This window comes from Homalodisca vitripennis, chromosome 1 (genome assembly GCF_021130785.1).
Source record: "Homalodisca vitripennis isolate AUS2020 chromosome 1, UT_GWSS_2.1, whole genome shotgun sequence".
NCBI classification, from domain to species: Eukaryota; Metazoa; Arthropoda; class Insecta; order Hemiptera; family Cicadellidae; genus Homalodisca; species Homalodisca vitripennis.
This window is the reverse complement of record NC_060207.1, coordinates 231,624,012-231,642,844: the sequence shown is the minus strand read 5'-3', so window position 1 is coordinate 231,642,844 and position 18,833 is coordinate 231,624,012.

Genomic DNA, 18,833 nt, shown 5'->3' with positions numbered 1-18,833 from the left:
AGGTATTCGAATGTTATCAGAAAAATATTTTCTAAGATACAAAAATCAACATAGAAAGTGGTTTAGTACTACGAATAGTGTGCCGTTTACCGGCATCATTTGTATATATTTCTTATTTTTTATCTTAAAAATGTCTTTAAGATTTACCCAATATAAATAAATATCTTAAGATATACATCCACATCATATTATACATTTCAAATCAACCTTCATAGCCCCGGCCTAACTAAGCCTTCCAATTACCACTGATCACGCTATTTATCGTCATAATTAAACCACGTCATAGTTTCCTACAAACCCACCAGATGCGCCTTTAACGGCTTATCAAGTCAAATCGGCGATTCCCGCTCCGCCACCCATCTACATAGCACGCCTACTTACCGCTCACATACTTACCAAAGTCTCAGTAATAATTTATTTTTCTATATTTAACTTTTTAAACAATTAATTACAACGCGAGTATTTTTTGGCCATCGCCGCATCAACCTGCTCTACAGAGAAAGGAAAAAATATACAAGTTTAGTGAAATATGATTGACTTCACCATAACAAGTACCTAAAACCAATGGGTCGCCTTAGAGTTTGTTCTAAACTAAAATCTAGGTTCAAACGTAAGTAGGTATATATCAGGTACACATTATTTTATTAATCTTGGTTAAGGGGATCAGAGTTTAACCTGACTCATATACCATGTTTTGCACGTGTAGAATAATTTCTTGTTTAAATTAATGATTTTTTCATCGCCATAGTTAAGTCTTTCTTGTTCCTCCGATTAAGGAAATACAAATACATATAAATTGGAAACATAATTTGTTAAAAGGCGTTTACTTCTAACCCTTGTCATGTACTTTCCTATCTAAGATATTTTCAGTGCCTTAGTAGAGTTTGATTTGTTGTCTTCATGAAGACCAATATCTACATACTTAGAACTGATAAGCCTAATTGTGTTGAAAGGCGTTTACTTCCGGCCATTTAAATTCACTTGCGGTATCACAGTTTTTTTGTTCAGTGCCTCATTGCTCCGTTCAAATAAACTATGTAAGTGTGTAGCTCTCGGAAATATAATTCGGTCAAAAAGTATATTTCTCGTTCTTGTAATCTACTTCCGCTCTAAAATTTGCCCAGTGCTATAGTTAAATTTGCTTTGTTGTCCCAATGAAAGAAATATACATTCATAGGTAGGACTAAAAATCCTATTATGGCCTGAGAGAAAACTCTACATTTTTCCTATCTACTTCCGGTATAAGGGGAATGTCCTTATTAAGTTCATGCAATATTCCAAAATAATTGTTTAAAATGTTTTGCGTTATAAAAGTAATGTTGTTTTTCGGTCTGTAGTATGGGAATGAATGAATTGTTGAGGCACTTTTTCATAAACCATTTCTAAATTACCATATCACAATGTCAAGGGAGCTCAAAAGTTTGGAGTAACTTGTGTGAAAATATTTCCGCCTTTGTTCAATAAGATTGGCTTTACAACAATGTGTAAATTGTATTTTACAATGTATTAGATGTGTTTAGTTTGTCACGGGTTACAATCTGGAGTAAAGTTTAGACTTTAACTTTGAATTCGCTATTTGCATTTCATAACTGATAAAGCAATGTATACTTTGTTTCAGCCAACGTGTTGAATTGTAGCTAAAAGTATCAACAGCTGTTTAGTGTTAGTTGAATTTAGATTATGAAACGTAAATACTACAATTTATTCTGAATTATAAAAATATTACAGGTAACTTTACTAATCCTTTTCTTTGTATAATAGAATGCAATGAGTATTTTACAAAAAGAAGTAGTCGAATTGGTCCAGCCGATTTTAAGATTAGCGCTTAATAACACATTTTTAAATTTATTTTTTTTAAAAGAAGATGTAGGGAGTAAAAATAGATGCAATCTAAACATACTGTATGTATGATGGAGCAATAAGCTATGTGGTAAACGTCACAGTGTTGCAGAATAGTGTTGAAAAAGTAATGAAAAATAACAAAGAAACTTTCAGTGACAATTTATAAGGAAATCGGAATAGGATCCAATTACAGGGAAACATTTCCCTAATGTGGCGCGATCCTACCCGCATATTGATGGGAGAAGAAAATGCTTGGATTTGTTCGGTTCTTAACTATTGGAAATTTTATATATAAATATTTGTTTGCATTTATGTTATAATAGGCAATTATTGTGTATAATAGTTTCTTAATTTTTCTTTAATGCCAAGTTAATAAAATATAATAGTGTATATTATATTATAAATTAATAATAATATAATTATTATATTGATAATGATAATAATAATTGAGGTTTCAATTTATTTAGTTGAATCAGAGAGAAATGCTGAAACACACCTTCGCGTGTGTTTTTAACATCAATTGTATAAAAATAAAAACAATAGCTAGTTGAATAACCGCAATTTATGATGTACTAAATTATATACATGTATATGTAATACTTTCGATGGAAACTAAAAAGTGTAAAAAAATGGTTGTGAGATTTGGTTTCATTGGATGCAAAGTTAGTTTAGGTTTTAATTTGAATTTATTTTAGTTTTTACAATTACAGTTTGTAGCTCACCAATTAATTTGATTATAAAATGTTAAATATGCGTTACGAGCTAAGAAGAATAGTTTAGAGCTTATAGTCCGGAGGCCATGCTTAAGCTCCACGTGTCTTCTAACCGAACAAAAGTTATTGACAGCCGGTCCGTGACTTGTCTGTGATCTCACATCTATTTCAGCCTCCACAAACGTGCAGCAAATGGTTTTCATAAAGGCAAACAAAACAAAAACTAAATTTAGAAATCGAATAATCTACTACATTTTCCATTGTAATTTGGAGAACTGAGCAAGTCCAAATGTGAGTTCTTCGATAAAAATTGCCTTTTTTCCACCAAAACGTAAACCTTTTTAGCCCTTATTTGTATAAACCATTTGAGTAAGCTCTCATATTATTTCGGAGTGCTAAAGTTAAAGATGCGTACATCACTGAATCAAGCTCTGTGTCTGTCAGGCGGGAGGTCAGTTTGGCAAAGCTTCATATTCTGGTTGGATTAAGCTAAGTGGTGGCCCGCGGGAGCCACGTCCCTAACCTTCTTTGCTGCACTCTTGTATAAATGCTTATATTATTTGACATTATGGACTAAATTTGTCGCAGTGACTTTCTTGTTTTATGTACAATCGTATCGTGTATTTATAATTTTAATAGGTAGTTTCTATATACAAAACCAGGTTATTTAAATTGTCGTCATGGAAGCTGGAAGCACTTACAAAATATTTATGCTTAACTTAATCGAGATTAACCCCCAAAGACCAAATCGACACCTATTACAAAGTTTATAACAAACGACTTTTATTTACATTCATTAAATTTGTATAAATGACAGGTATTTGGTCTTCCGATCATATGTTATTTTGGTTATTTAAACGCATATGTGACAGATACGGCCAAATACAAAATAATTGAATCTTACAAAGTAAGGGCTCTGTGGTAAATGGTAGCACATTCACCCGGCAAGTGACAGATCCGGGTTCGAGTCCCGGCGGAGCCAGTACTTTTAGTGATTCAATGTTTAATGCAAATTTTAAACATATATATATATACACATTATATATATATATATAAATTTTATATATATATATATATATATATATATATATATATATATATTTCCCGTTTTAAATCTTCGAACATAATAGAATAGACTAATGATATTATGGTGTGGTAGTTTTGTACCTGTGACAGTGAGCTCTTAGACTTTATGACTGATGCTGTTGGAGAATCAAATTTACGACCATCACATATATCTAATATAAACTGTACAAACTGCTTTTATATTTAGGCAACACATATTCATTCAAAGTAAGGAGAAATTACAGCTATGACAAAGAATCTCTGAAACTCTGATATTTACTTTAAACTACGAATTATTTCTTTCTTCCAGCTCTGCTTCGTGCATTACGTTTTAAATCTGTTCAAACAATATTTAACAAAATGGAATCGACTAATGACATTACGGTGTGCTGGTTTTTGTAACTGTGACTGTGAGCAGAAGTAGGCCACGTATCACACCACGGTTAGTGAGGGCTGCAATATCTACATTTCAATGTAACGTATTTACATTTCCATTAAGGGCATGATGTGGCTTGAAACTGGCAGGCGTCGCATTATCATATATAAGTCACTCTTTTAAAATATCTTTCGCTGTTTGATGTATCGATGCTAGACGATTTTTATTTTTAGAGATTTATCAATATTGTTGCATTGTTTGAATGTGATAAAGTGTTGGAACTCCACACTGGCTGTTTTGAGTTTAATGTTTTGTTCCATGTAAAATATGTTACTTTAAATTGTGCGATGATTTTAGAAAATGGTTAATCTTAAAAATAAACTAAACTTTGTTGAAAAATAGAACAACTTCAAGGAAGATTATAGTTATTTTTAGACAGTCTTTCTTAATAATCAGGCTTCCATATAGTTTTCCTTCGTTCAGTGCCTACGTCACTAATCTCGAAGTCTTTACTTTCATCTTTGATTATATTAGTTACACGACTAATACAATCAAAGCTCTTATCTTATCTCTATGGATGTCGCAGTAGAGCCAGCTTCAGGTTGCTTCTCTAGATGTTACAATTACAATTGACATCTTGAACCTATTTGCAATTCTCAAATTTCGGGTGAGTGCACAGTGCAAAATTAATTTCTAAAGTTCGTGTCAAACAGACTGACACCAAATGATCTTTAAGGCTCTGATGCCTCAATTTTTATCCAGTTAGTGTTCACTCTACTATGGAAAACCAGGAAGTTTTGAATAAAGGATGATTTTATTCCGAAACGGAGAAATTTCTTAGGAAATTAGGTTTGTTCCTGTAAAAACCGCCAAGTGTTGCATTCTATATTCAACCGCAGATGGTGCCAAGTCTAGCTCTATTCCTTTCTTCGTGTGATCGTTTTTACAGCGTTGAGTTTTCGTTCCGTATAGGATATTTGATCTTACTTTTATCCACACAGCTATCCTTAATTCCACATTGCTATTTTGTCATCTAATAACATATTCATTAGGGTTGAATGAATATTTGCACCTACTAGTTAACATTATTTATTTTTCTCTATGAAAGTTTCACTTTAAAAAGTACAAGTAAAAATTTTATCCCTACAGTGTAAACTGACGGCCAGGAGAGGGTCTGATGACTGTTACCACTGTCCACTACTGCCCGTGGTAACACTGAAATGATAAAGTGAAGTGATATCACTGAAGTGATATTATACTACATGGTCACTATTTAAAACTAGGCTGTATGGAAGCGACCCATACATGAGACCAACGCTAAAAACGTCTAAACCCTAATCATAGAATTATGGTTAATGTCTCGTTTTAAAGACATTTGAATACGCATACAAAAGCACTTTTTTCCTTTTAAAGCATTTAAAAAAAAACAATAAATAAAGTTTAAGATTTTATAAACTAATAAAAATATTGAAATAACTACAACGCGCTTAGATGCATATTAATTACATATTTATAATATTATATCTTCTATAACTGAGGGACCCATCCGAAGGTATCTTCGCCTTGATGTGGTGGGTGGGCTTGCGTGCTCCAACGACCTCAAGAGCATATACCGGCGGTAGCGTAGCTACTGGTAGGGCCTCCCTTGCGGACAGGTCTTCGTGAGGTAGGAGCCAGACTAAGAGAGATACCCTGGTCCTCCAGGTTGGGGGGTTGAGCGTTGGGCTGACGACCCGCCTCATAAAAAAATTATTGTTACGATTCACCAACAAAGAGTAGAAACTGGACGGAATAAACGGATAAAGACCCGGCTTTGCTTTAAACAATTACGATTTGGTACATGGAATGTAAGAACACTGGCAGCACCAGGGGCAAGTGACATACTAGCAGAAGGAATTGCACAAGTATAACATGGATGTTGTGGCACTTCAGGAGACCCGATTGCCCCTGGCAGGGAGAATTAACACCAAAGATTATTTAATTTATATATAGTGGCTGTGAAGATGACAGATACCACGGTGGTGTGGGTGTTGTGGCTCTAAACAAGAGAATTTTCGGAGGCTGTGATACATTATGAAGCAATTAATAATAGATTGTGCAATATTAGGTTAAGGGGAAAATTTAGTAACATATCTCTAGTCAGCTTTTACGCGCCAACTGAAGAAGCAGAAGAGGAAGAAAAAGATAACTTCTATGGTCTTCTGGACGAACTGGTGGGTAGGTTACCAAGTTTTGATATGAAGATTATTTTAGGGGGGACGCAAATGCCAAAGTAGGAAGAGAAGAAGTCTGGAGACCTGCTATTGGAAAAGAGAGCCTGCACCAAGAATCAAACGACAATGGAATCAGACTGGCAAGTTTTGCAATTGCAAATGAATGTAAAATAGTTAGCAACGATGTTCCCCACAAGAAAAGATATACACAAATATACATGGACATCACCTGGTGGAACAACAAAAAACCAAATTGACCACGTGATCACAGACCAAAGGCACAAAAGTAGTATAACTGATGTTCGAAGCATCAGGGGAGCGGAATGTGGAACTGACCACTCATTAGTTTTAGTCAAAGTGTGTCAGCGAATAGCAATCCAGAGAAGTAAGGCAAGAAAGAAGAATAGAAGTGGGTAGACTTGAGCTTAAGAATATTGCTGATGAATTCAAACTGAAACTGGAGAATAGATTTAAGGCCCTGGGAAGACATGGAGAACAATGAAACGGTAGATGCCAAATGGTCTAATTTTAAGGAAGTAGGTTCTGAACACAGCAGAAAAGGTATGTGGTAGTATGAAGAAGAGAAACAAAAAACCATGGTTTGATCAGGAATGCGAGCAAACTCTGAAAGACCCGAGTTAAAAGGAAAATAACGTGGATGAATAGTAACAGGGTAGATGATAGAGAAAGCTATAATGAAAGCAAATAGGGAGGCAAACAAGTTGCTGAGGCGGAAAAAAGACTGTAATCTGCATAGATTGCTTGACAAGCTGAGGAAGATAATACAGCAAATAACGCAAAGGACTTCTACAGGAAAATAAGATTCTTCAAAAGAGGTTTTACCTCATACCCATATGGGGTAAAAAAACAAAATGGAGGGTTGGTGACAGAAAGTACCAAAAGTTATAGAAAGATGGAGAGAGAGTACTTTTGCGAGCTACTAAATGTAGAGGACCAAACTAGGGGACGAAGAGCAAGTTGGTGAATACTATCATGTTCAACCAAATATAGAACCACCAACCATAGAAAGAAGTAAAGGATGCAGTCAAAGCGCTAAAGACCAACCAAAGCTCCTGGGAAGGATGAAATAACAGCAGAATTCTTGAAGAAAGGAGGAGAAATAATAGTGGAAAATCTATGGAAACTAATACTTCGTATTTGGGAGAAAGAAGAAATGCCAGCTGAATGGCAAGAAGCAATAATAATACCTATACACAAGAAGGGTGAAAAAGAAGTGTGTGGTAACTACAGAGGCATCTCACTACTCAGCATCCCATATAACGTTTTATCCAAAATTGTTTTAAACCGACTTGAACATTATACAAATGAAATAATCAGGGAAGAACAGGCAGGGTTCATAAAGGGCAGATCAACCACACAAATCAGATTTTCATTTTCAAAGAAATATTAGCTATATACTGGGGAATATAATAAAGAATTTTTTGCCATATTTATCGACTTTCAAAAAGCATACGATAGCATAATCAGAAAGGAGTTGTGGACACAACTAGATAAATTTGGCATCCCGAGAAAATTAATAAACTTAGTTAAGATGAGTGTCACAGAGTCAAGAGGCTCTCAGTAAGAATTAATGGTCGGGACTGTGTACCTTTTGGGATAAACTCAGGAGTCAGGCAAAGGAGATGGTCTTTCTCCAATCTTATTTAATATTGCTATGGAAGAAGCACTTCAGAGTGTAGCAGAGAGGGATTTAGGGGTGGAAGTTGGAGCTAAACTAAACATCCTGGCTTTTGCAGATGATGTTGTCATATTTGCAGAAAATGTAGATGATTTGAGGTCACTAACTGGACTATTTATGAGTGAGGCAGAGAAAGTGGGGTTGAAGACGAATGATGGCAAAAACTATATATATGCACTTTAGAAGGAATCAAAATCAAAGAGGAGGACCCTACAAATTGATGGGCATGTTTTCGAACAAGTGGAGAGAACTTTAAGTTACCTTGGGGTCACAACATCAAATAAAAACACAGATGAACCAGAGATACAAAATAGGATCAACTCAGCAAAATAGATGTGCATATGCATGCAATAGGATACTTTCAACCAAATCTCTCTCTCACAAAACTAAAACTACAATATACCAAAACAATTATATGTCCAGTGCTTTTGTACGGATCCGAAACGTGGAGGCTAAAATAAGAAGGATGAGAAAAAGCTTCTTCTAGTTTTCGAGAATAGAATTTTACGTAAAATTTATGGGCCATCATATGAACAAGGGGGTATGGAGAAGAAAACACATAATAGAGAAATCAGGGAGCTCTACAATAGTACGGATGTAATAGGAGAAATAAAGTGCAGAAGACTCCGTTGGGCAGGCCATCTTTTGAGAAGAGAAGAGAAAATGCAAACTGAGGAGGGTAATGTACGGTAACCCAGAAGGAAGACGACCCCGTGGGCGGAAACCGAAAGTGAGATGGTGGAACCAGGTGAAGGCTGATATGGGAGAAGGTGGGCGCTTCAGAGGAAGATGCGGAGGGACCGGTCAAGATGGAGGAGCTTTGTTGGTGCGGATAAATATCAACCTCCGATATAAATGGCCCTGGGAGTAAGTAAGTAAGAGTAAGTATAACTGAGGGAAGAGAGCGTAAAAGCGTTATTATGGAGTTGTAATGCAGGTGGCCGTCAGTACATCTTAATCCTAAGTCGAGGGTTTGCTTTATTTTCATGAAGTTCGGGAATTTTGAAGGAAAATGAAAATAAAGGCTTATTATCCTTTTTATATCTTCAAATCCTTTATACGATTGTTCATAGTCAATTTAGAGAGGCTCTTGTAATCATAATGTGTATTTTAAAATTCTCCCTACAACTGTATAACTTCTGGAAAATCGGAGGCATTATAGTGATAAATATAAATTGTTATTACACCTTCAAGACAATTCGAAATCTTAATAAGTGCTGACACTTTACTAATAGTGCAATAACAAAAAGTTTTTAGTTTAAGACCAACTTAATGATTTCCACAAAAACTGAAGGAGTAGAGTGTTTTCGAAGCAGTATACACAGTAAATAGAGTTAAGAGATTGGCTGAAACAAATACTTGTTGTTTGCACACCTGTGCGTCCACTCCTCGACTGCATTGCCTATTTATTTTATAGGATTTCTCTATCACTGTATTTCTCATGCACAATACATGAGAAAATACAAAAATTAGAAAAATACAAAATAAAAGTATACCGCGTAGAAACATTTGAAAAATATTTAGTGTGAAGAAACACTTATTTAGCGAGTTTTAACATTTTCAATTTAATTAAAACTATTATTTAAAAACATTCTAAAAATGTCTTATGGGTTAAGATTTCTTTTTAATATAAGTAATCTCAATTGTAACTGTATTATCTGTCTCTATTTTATTTATAGTAGTAATATATAGTTGAGGTTTTTTCTTCATTTGGTCTGTTTTACAAATGATACGGAATTGAACACTATACAATATAAATGCGGTATATGATGTTTTACCATTCATTTGATACATTTTTATGTGATATTTAGTAGTTTTTATACACTTGACAGGCGTACTGTGCTAGACCAACAGACGTGTGTGTTTTAACACAAAAACGAGTAGAGTTTTGTTTGGCCAAGATAAGTGAGGCAATGATTTCAATAGGACTAATTAGAATGCATTGCCGTTCACCTCTAATTTCGTTTCAAACCCTTTTAATAGCTGAAGGGTGTCAGCAGTCTGTGATTTTACCAGCGTACGTGCCTTGAATCAGCGCTGGACCGTGTTTGCCGACTGCAAGTGAGTTTGTCAACTTGTTTTTACTGCAGAAGCTACGTACTAAAGCGTAATTATTGTTTAAGATTGAAAACGTGACTGGCGTTTGGTGCTTGATATAAAACAATCATTTCGTAGTCGCTCTCTACATTTTTTTCTTTTTGTGGTGATTAAAATACTATTGCATATATGAATACTGTTTATATTTTTCATCTAGTAATGCTCCAATTTACTTGAAGGAAACATGATTTTTCTAGATATTTGCCCGGACTTTTTTTCAGTGATACAAACAATCAGTAACGTTTCGTTTCGAGACATTCAATCTGATCTCTTCTTCAGGTAAATAACTAGGTACCCTAAAAAGTAGTAGTAAAATGGTGGGCTTTTTATTATTATTGGTTAATGCTGAGTGAAAATGCATCCCTTATTTCTAGGCTAAAAACTTGAGTTACTACCTTTTAGCAAGATGAAGAGTTGATAACTTACATAAAGCTTTAATATTGAAAAAGGAAGAAAAAGCTTTAAAACTCTGATTAAAGTAATTAAAACAAAAGTCTTTTTTAAATACGCAATTGCTTAAATTTTGACGATCTTAAATTTCGTGCCTTTTAATAAAGGGATTTGAATTTTAGCATTAGAGTATTTGAAAGTAGTTCTTTTCACTAAAACAAAGTGTTCAAACCATTGTATGGTTAGTTACATGGTGATGAATTATTAAGATTTTGATTTCATGTTATGTGGATTATTTTAATTTTTTTTCACCTTTTTTATTGTTGCTACATAAACTTCGATTATTATTTTTACGTATCAACTTCTAATGAGCCAGTGAGATTTTGTTAGTGACTACTATAACTTAGTAAATAGTAATAACAACGACATTAGTACTTAAATTTTGACGGTAGAGTACATCTCTCTCCGCAGTCTGACTCAAATGTGCCCGAAGTTAGTGGCACGTTTCCAATAAGTAGCACAAGTAAACAACGGACTCGTGTGAAACGCGTATTAGCCATCTGTCACTGGCAGTCACCTCGACTCTGCACATGGCAACAATATGGTGTATGTGTGTGTTAGATTCTGATGCTTGGTGTGACTCACATGTGCACGAAGTTAGTGGCACGTTTCCCATAAGTAGCACAAGTAAACAACGGACTCGTGTGAAACGCGTATTAGCCATCTGTCACTGGCAGTCACCTCGCCTCTGCACATGGCAACAATATGGAGTAGTGTGTGTGTGTGTGTGGGTGTGTGTGTGTGTGTGCGTGTGCGTGTGCGTGTGTGTATGTGAGTGTGTGTGTTCGATTCTGATACAAGAAAAACAAAACAGAAACTAAACTTGAGTCTTGCCAAAGTATTTATTCGGAGAACAAACATCTGATTCACACAAAATCATTTTGATACTAAGTAATAATAAACTACTAGTAAATTTGGTAATTTTTTATAGTTTTGTATTTTAAAATCCTTGGTACTCAATTATAGAAAGGTGAAGAATACTTTTTTATAAATCTCCACCTACTGATTATATTTTTAACTAATAATGTTTTTGTCTGAAAATTAGTTTACGAGCTCTCATTCATGCGATGTTTTATATTTCTTCTACTATGTTTTCTACACCTAGCTGGATTTAATTTGTATATCTACATTACTTACTGTCATTAAATAGCTTATGCCTCACATTTGGAATCTAATATAATTTTTAAAACACCTTAAAAAATGTTTTTATATTTAAAATTAAATTTTGGATAGTATATCGTACATATGTGTAACATATTATAAACATCAATTCTTTAAAATATTGAAGAAGTTATTTCATATATGGTTCAGTTTATGAATATTCCTTTTCAACACAATAAAGAAACTTCAGTGAAAGTGTTAACTCGTCAAACTATGACTTACTTTCATCCATTTTTATAGTTTCATAAATTTTTATTAAAGTGATATATATGTGTTCTTAATTATAGATCAGAATAATAATAAAGAGGAAGCACTGTGGTATATAGGAGACTTAATTTATTCATATCTCTGTTTATCCAGCTTACATTGGAAACCATCATTTGTTAGCATATATTGTAACTTGTGGTGAAAGTATGAAGAATCGACTGCTATTGTTTCCGTTTCCGGGGAACACTGCAAGTTTAACTGACTTGCAACCTGTCGATAGGCTGCGAATAGGATAAACTCCCCCGGGAAATCAATAGTCAGTAACAATTCATGCCACTTTGGCGGCAAAAGCGAACTTCGTAGTTTGGACAAAGATTTAGGCAACTACTAGATCATGCCGCATTGTTCCGCTGAGTAGCTTAACCTATAGTCAGAGCACAAAGTAAGGTGACATTAGTACATAGACAACATTTTACTGCATTATCATAAATATTTTAAAATCGTGCAGCTTGTACATAATAAAGAATAAATTAATAATCGTACACACAATGTTTTCGGACATTCTCCGTCGTTATTATATTATAAGAATAGAACATTAAATTTAGTTTAGTACCGTAATAAGAGAATACGGCGAAAGTATAATCGAGATATAGAATAAATATAAAAGCTTGATTAACAGTACAAGTTAACACACCAACAAAATTTAACATTCCATTAAAAATTATCTTCAATCCCAGTTTATCTTGATTGGAAATTATGCATTACTTAAAAATTTCAGGTAACATTTTATGTACAATATTTATTACATTACTAGTAGATCAAGTATATAAATGTCCAAATACTACTTACATTAAGATATAACATACAAATCTGAAATATAAATACATCTATAATATCATGCAAAAATGTAAAATCAGGGTAGCTTCCTAATACCTTATATCATGAATACTATACATAAAGTTATATCATCACAAAGTTTTCAGTTTGAATTGAGTTGAAGCTAGGGCCATTCCCATTGTCATTCCCTTATTTTAACGGTATATTTTAACCTTTAGTTTAAAATAGTTGTATTAAGTTCATAGTTCTGACAGTTCCTTGATTACGGGGATCGGAAGTTTGATTATCCCATTTCCATTACATGTGTTGATTTCGCTTTGCTTAATCTTTTGTTAAGTTACTAAGTTTGTTGTCACCTGAAGAAGGGTATAGAATCCAATTCTAAAAGCTTAGTGTTTTATTATTGTAACATAGAATAGTGTGGCAAGTGTTCAAAACCCTATTATTCTTCTAAATCAATTACTGTAAATATTATATTGTAAATAAAATAATAACAATTTACTATTATTTGCAGCTCTGAATGATTAATTGACAAGTAACAAAACCCACAACATGAACCGTTGTAGACAATTTGAAGCTTACTTAAATTCTACTCGTATGCTTACACCGAGGTAACACCATTAAAAAGACACACAAATGCGGAATAAATGCACTGCCTCTCCACGTGAGCAAATAAAAAAATAGTAAAATATTTACCACTCAGCAGCAGCTGACTTGTATGTTTTGTGTTCCTTTTTTACAATATTTAAATGCACATGTGAATGACTGAATACATAAGAACATAAAGAGCATAGAACGTTTTTAACATGTAAAGAGCCTTTCTTCAAACCAACATAGTGTAAAGACTCCTCTACATTTTAATTTTACATTGAAACTGCTGTTCCACACTGAATTGAAGCTAGTTCTTGTTGTCAACACAATTAATCTAATTCTTTTTGGTATTTTCAGGATGATTTCAGAATCCATCCCATAAAAAAGTAAATCTAAATATAGAAATACTTAAATATTTTGACTTAAATTATTTTAAACCTTATTTGGAATGAGACATGTACCCTTGTAAAACATATATATCTTGAATATATGTTTTATCAATGCAGATTCTTTTAATTGCCACCCTATTTTGCTGAAAATATTTAAATTTCTTTAGGTATGTAACACAAAATAAAAATAAAAATTCGTGAACATCTATCAGTATAATATTAATATTACTAATGTTTATAATAAAAGAATATGTCCTGACTTATTGATGGCTTAATCAGCACCCAGAAAAGCTATTAAGAGCGAGATATTAAATTTGGTACATAAATTTTATGTTGTGCCCTATATGCTCACTAAGGAATGATTTATATATCTTAACTCAGAGCTTCGCCTCACTAGGCTATAAAGTTGCAGAAATTCCCAAAAGAAACTAAATGTAGCAAACGAAAGAGCCTATTGTTTCAACATTATAATATGACAAACAATTATATGTTTACTTTATTTAACTAACATATTAATTCATTTTAGCATATAGTATTGAAATGATACAGCAAGCTTCTTATTTCACCTGTTTCCGTTGAGCACATACTTTACCCACACCTTAAGGGTTGGCGGTTTTATTAAAAATATATTTGTAACTGTAAATCCTCTAAATAATTAGTATGTAACGCAAGGCAGGTATTATAGACAAAGTTACTATCTAAGTTTTGATGCAGAATTAAAGACCGTTATAAAATCCACCTTAGTTGTTTTATTTTAACAGAAGTATTTGACTCAGATCAGCGTAGCTATATACATTCTTAATTTTGGAAACAAGGCAAACTCAACGCTGGCGATGAAAATATAATAAAATTCCAAAATAAGAGTTATTAGCTATTTCACTTAACATCCGAAGCCGTTTATCAAAAATATTACAAATTATCTATGTAAAATATGCTTCCGTTTTTAAACTACTAAGAGCCCATCACTTATTACTTAAAAGCTAAGGACTTCCATATTAAGATTCCTCCACACTGGCCAAAAATAGTTCAATAGTTATTTTATATTAATAAAATATTTGTATTAAATATTTATAAATATATGTATTTACAATAAATAGATAAGATTATTGTGGAATATCCTTCAGTGACTTTCAGTTCTATCTTAAGAGTGTTCACATTGTCGTTTAAAAAAGTATATGCTCATAGTGTCCTGTGTTTTTTCAACAAGTAATTGCGTGTGAATGCCGCAGGTAACTACTAGTAATTTAATTACTAGATCTTGTTAAAAGTAATGAATGTTTGCTGCAATGGGTAAAAACACAATTACAGAAACGCCAGTGGAAAGCAAATAATGTTGTGGCAACAAATTAACAATTTGTAACGCTACACGGTTACCAGTGTCATTCGTCTCTCATATTGTGTATCATATTACTTGCAGACTAATTAGTTTAAAGTTTGATCAGTCTCGATGTTTGTTTATTACATTATGGTAATGCGACTGAAAATAAATAGTTAAAGTTAGCCTTGAAAAATTATTTAAACTACAAACAAGATATTGTATTTTTACCAATGCAAAATGTTCATAAATATATCAACAATATTACAGCATTGCGCAATCTTTAAGGTAGCATAGGGATATCGTCTGTTTTGTAAGTAAACATTTAAAAGTAGAAAAAATTTTGAGGTATTTAATATTTATTGCTAATTTTTTTAAATTAAAAAAAGTCATAAAATGTTAATCTATCTCGTAATTTAAAAATGTATTAATGAGAATAATGTAGTTTAAACAGTTATAACTTTTAAATATACGTTTTAGATGTTTAGTTATTGGTTATACTAACCAATGGACTTATATAAATTCTTGATCGGGAAAAGGTAAACGCAACTACGGTGCCTGAAATAACTTACACTTTAAGTAGATTACAATGGCCTAAAGTATTCGCTTTTTGAGGAAAGTAGACTTTTTATACCAAAGTTTATATTTCTTGATCGGGGCTACAATACAATCGTTACTACTATGGCGTTTGGAATTTAATTGTTTCGAACCATAATTATGAGCTCAAAAACTCAAATAAGACCCAATGGCAATTTGCTTGTTTTTTGAATCTCTTAAAACTGAACACTGAAATAGTTGGTATCATAAACATGTCTATTTATGCTTCCACTAAGATAGATACTAAAAACGTAATAAGTAAAAAAAAATATTTTAAGTGGCACTGAAATTGTTGCAGCAGTTCATTCAAATATGAAGGAATGCTGCAGTGACATTTGTTTATATTACTAGAAGTCATAGTAACTGTTACATTCTCCGACTTCAGAACTAAGAAACATTGGCTCTCTACGCTTAAAGTCTATATTTTTTTAAACGTATCAGAAAAAGTTTCAGGATTTTTTATTAATCAATTAAAATTGGCATGTCTGTGAGGTACCTGTCATTCAGTAGGGTAACTGACAATATAATTTGTGTAATTCATTAGGCCAAATGAAAGAATGACGTTCGAAATTTTATAATATATAGTACAGCATTTACACGTGTTCAGTGCAATAAAGGAAATTTCATACGTCAAAGAGTCATGTAATTAGAGGCTTTGAATTCACCTTTAGGTCTAAAAGAACTTTGTACTGAGATTTTATTTAGTAATTTATTCCTAATGGAGAATAAATTACAAAAAACTAAAAATTATAAAACACAAAACAACACAATTAATGGGAAACATTGCATATTGTAATCAAATACTGCTTAAGGTTGTACACAGAAACATTTATCCAACACAGAAGAGAGGTGTATCGTACAAGTCAGGATAAATATCAAAATATATTTTAATCAAATACTGCTTAAGGTTGCACACAGAAACATTTATCCAACACAGAAAGAGAGGTGTATCGTACAAGTCAGGATAAAATATCAAAATATATTTCATTCAAATACTGCTTAAGGTTGCACACAGAAACATTTATCCAACACAGAAGAGAGGTGTATCGTACAAGTCAGATAAATATCAAAATATATTTCAATCAAATACTGCTTAAGGTTGCACACAGAAAACATTTATCCAACACAGAAGAGAGGTGTATCGTACAAGTCAGGATAAATATCAAAATATATTTCAATCAAATACTGCTTAAGGTTGCACACAGAAACATTTATCCAACACAGAAGAGATGTGTATCGTACAAGTCAGGATAAATATCAAAATATATTTCAATCAAATACTGCTTAAGGTTGCACACAGAAACATTTATCCAACACAGAAGAGATGTGTATCGTACAAGTCAGGATAAATATCAAAATATATTTCAATCAAATACTGCTTAAGGTTGCACACAGAAACATTTATCCAACACAGAAGAGATGTGTATCGTACAAGTCAGGATAAATATCAAAATATATTTCAATCAAATACTGCTTAAGGTTGCACACAGAAACATTTATCCAACACAGAAGAGAGGTGTATCGTACAAGTCAGGATAAATATCAAAATATATTTCAATCAAATACTGCTTAAGGTTGCACACAGAAACATTTATCCAACACAGAAGAGAGGTGTATCCGTACAAGTCAGGATAAATATCAAAATATATTTCAATCAAATACTGCTTTAAGGTTGCACACAGAAACATTTATCCAACACAGAAGAGAGGTGTATCGTACAAGTCAGGATAAATATCAAAATATATTTCAATCAAATACTGCTTAAGGTTGCACACAGAAACATTTATCCAACACAGAAGAGAGGTGTATCGTACAAGTCAGGATAAATATCAAAAATATATTTCAATCAAATACTGCTTAAGGTTGCACACAGAAACATTTATCCAACACAGAAGAGATGTGTATCGTACAAGTCAGGATAAATATCAAAATATATTTCAATCAATCAAATACTGCTTAAGGTTGCACACAGAAACATTTATCCAACACAGAAGAGAGGTGTATCGTACAAGTCAGGATAAATATCAAAATATATTTCAATCAAATACTGCTTAAGGTTGCACACAGAAACATTTATCCAACACAGAAGAGATGTGTATCGTACAAGTCAGGATAAATATCAAAATATATTTCTAACAAATACTGCTTAAGGTTGCACACAGAAAAATTAATCCAACACAGAAGAGACGTGTATCGTACAAGTCAGGATAAATATCAAAATATATTTCAATCAAATACTGCTTAAGGTTGCACACAGAAACATTTATCCAACACAGAAGAGATGTGTATTGTACAAGTCAGGATAAATATCAAAATATATTTCAATCAAATACTGCTTAAGGTTGCACACAGAAACATTTATCCAACACAGAAGAGATGTGTATCGTACAAGTCAGGATAAATATCAAAATATATTTCAATCAAATACTGCTTAAGTTGCACACAGAAACATTTATCCAACACAGAAGAGAGGTGTATCGTACAAGTCAGGATAAATATCAAAATATATTTCAATCAAATACTGCTTAAGGTTGCACACAGAAACATTTATCCAACACAGAAGAGAGGTGTATCGTACAAGTCAGGATAAATATCAAAATATATTTCAATCAAATACTGCTTAAGGTTGCACACAGAAACATTTATCCAACACAGAAGAGAGGTGTATCGTACAAGTCAGGATAAATATCAAAAAATATATTTCAATCAAATACTGCTTAAGGTTGCACACAGAAACATTTATCCAACACAGAAGAGATGTGTATCGTACAAGTCAGGATAAATATCAAAATATATTTCAATCAAATACTGCTTAAGGTTGCACACAGAAACATTTATCCAACACAGAAGAGAGGTGTATCGTACAAGTCAGGATAAATATCAAAATATATTTCAATCAAATACTGCTTAAGGTTGCACACAGAAACATTTATCCAACACAGAAGAGAGGTGTATCGTACAAGTCAGGATAAATATCAAAATATATTTCAATCAAATACTGCTTAAGGTTGCACACAGAAACATTTATTCCAACACAGAAGAGATGTGTATCGTACAAGTCAGGATAAATATCAAAATATATTTCTAACAAATACTGCTTAAGGTTGCACACAGAAAAATTTATCCAACACAGAAGAAGGTGTATCGTACAAGTCAGGATAAATATCAAAATATATTTCAATCAAATACTGCTTAAGGTTGCACACAGAAACATTTATCCAACACAGAAGAGATGTGTATCGTACAAGTCAGGATAAATATCAAAAATATATTCAATCAAA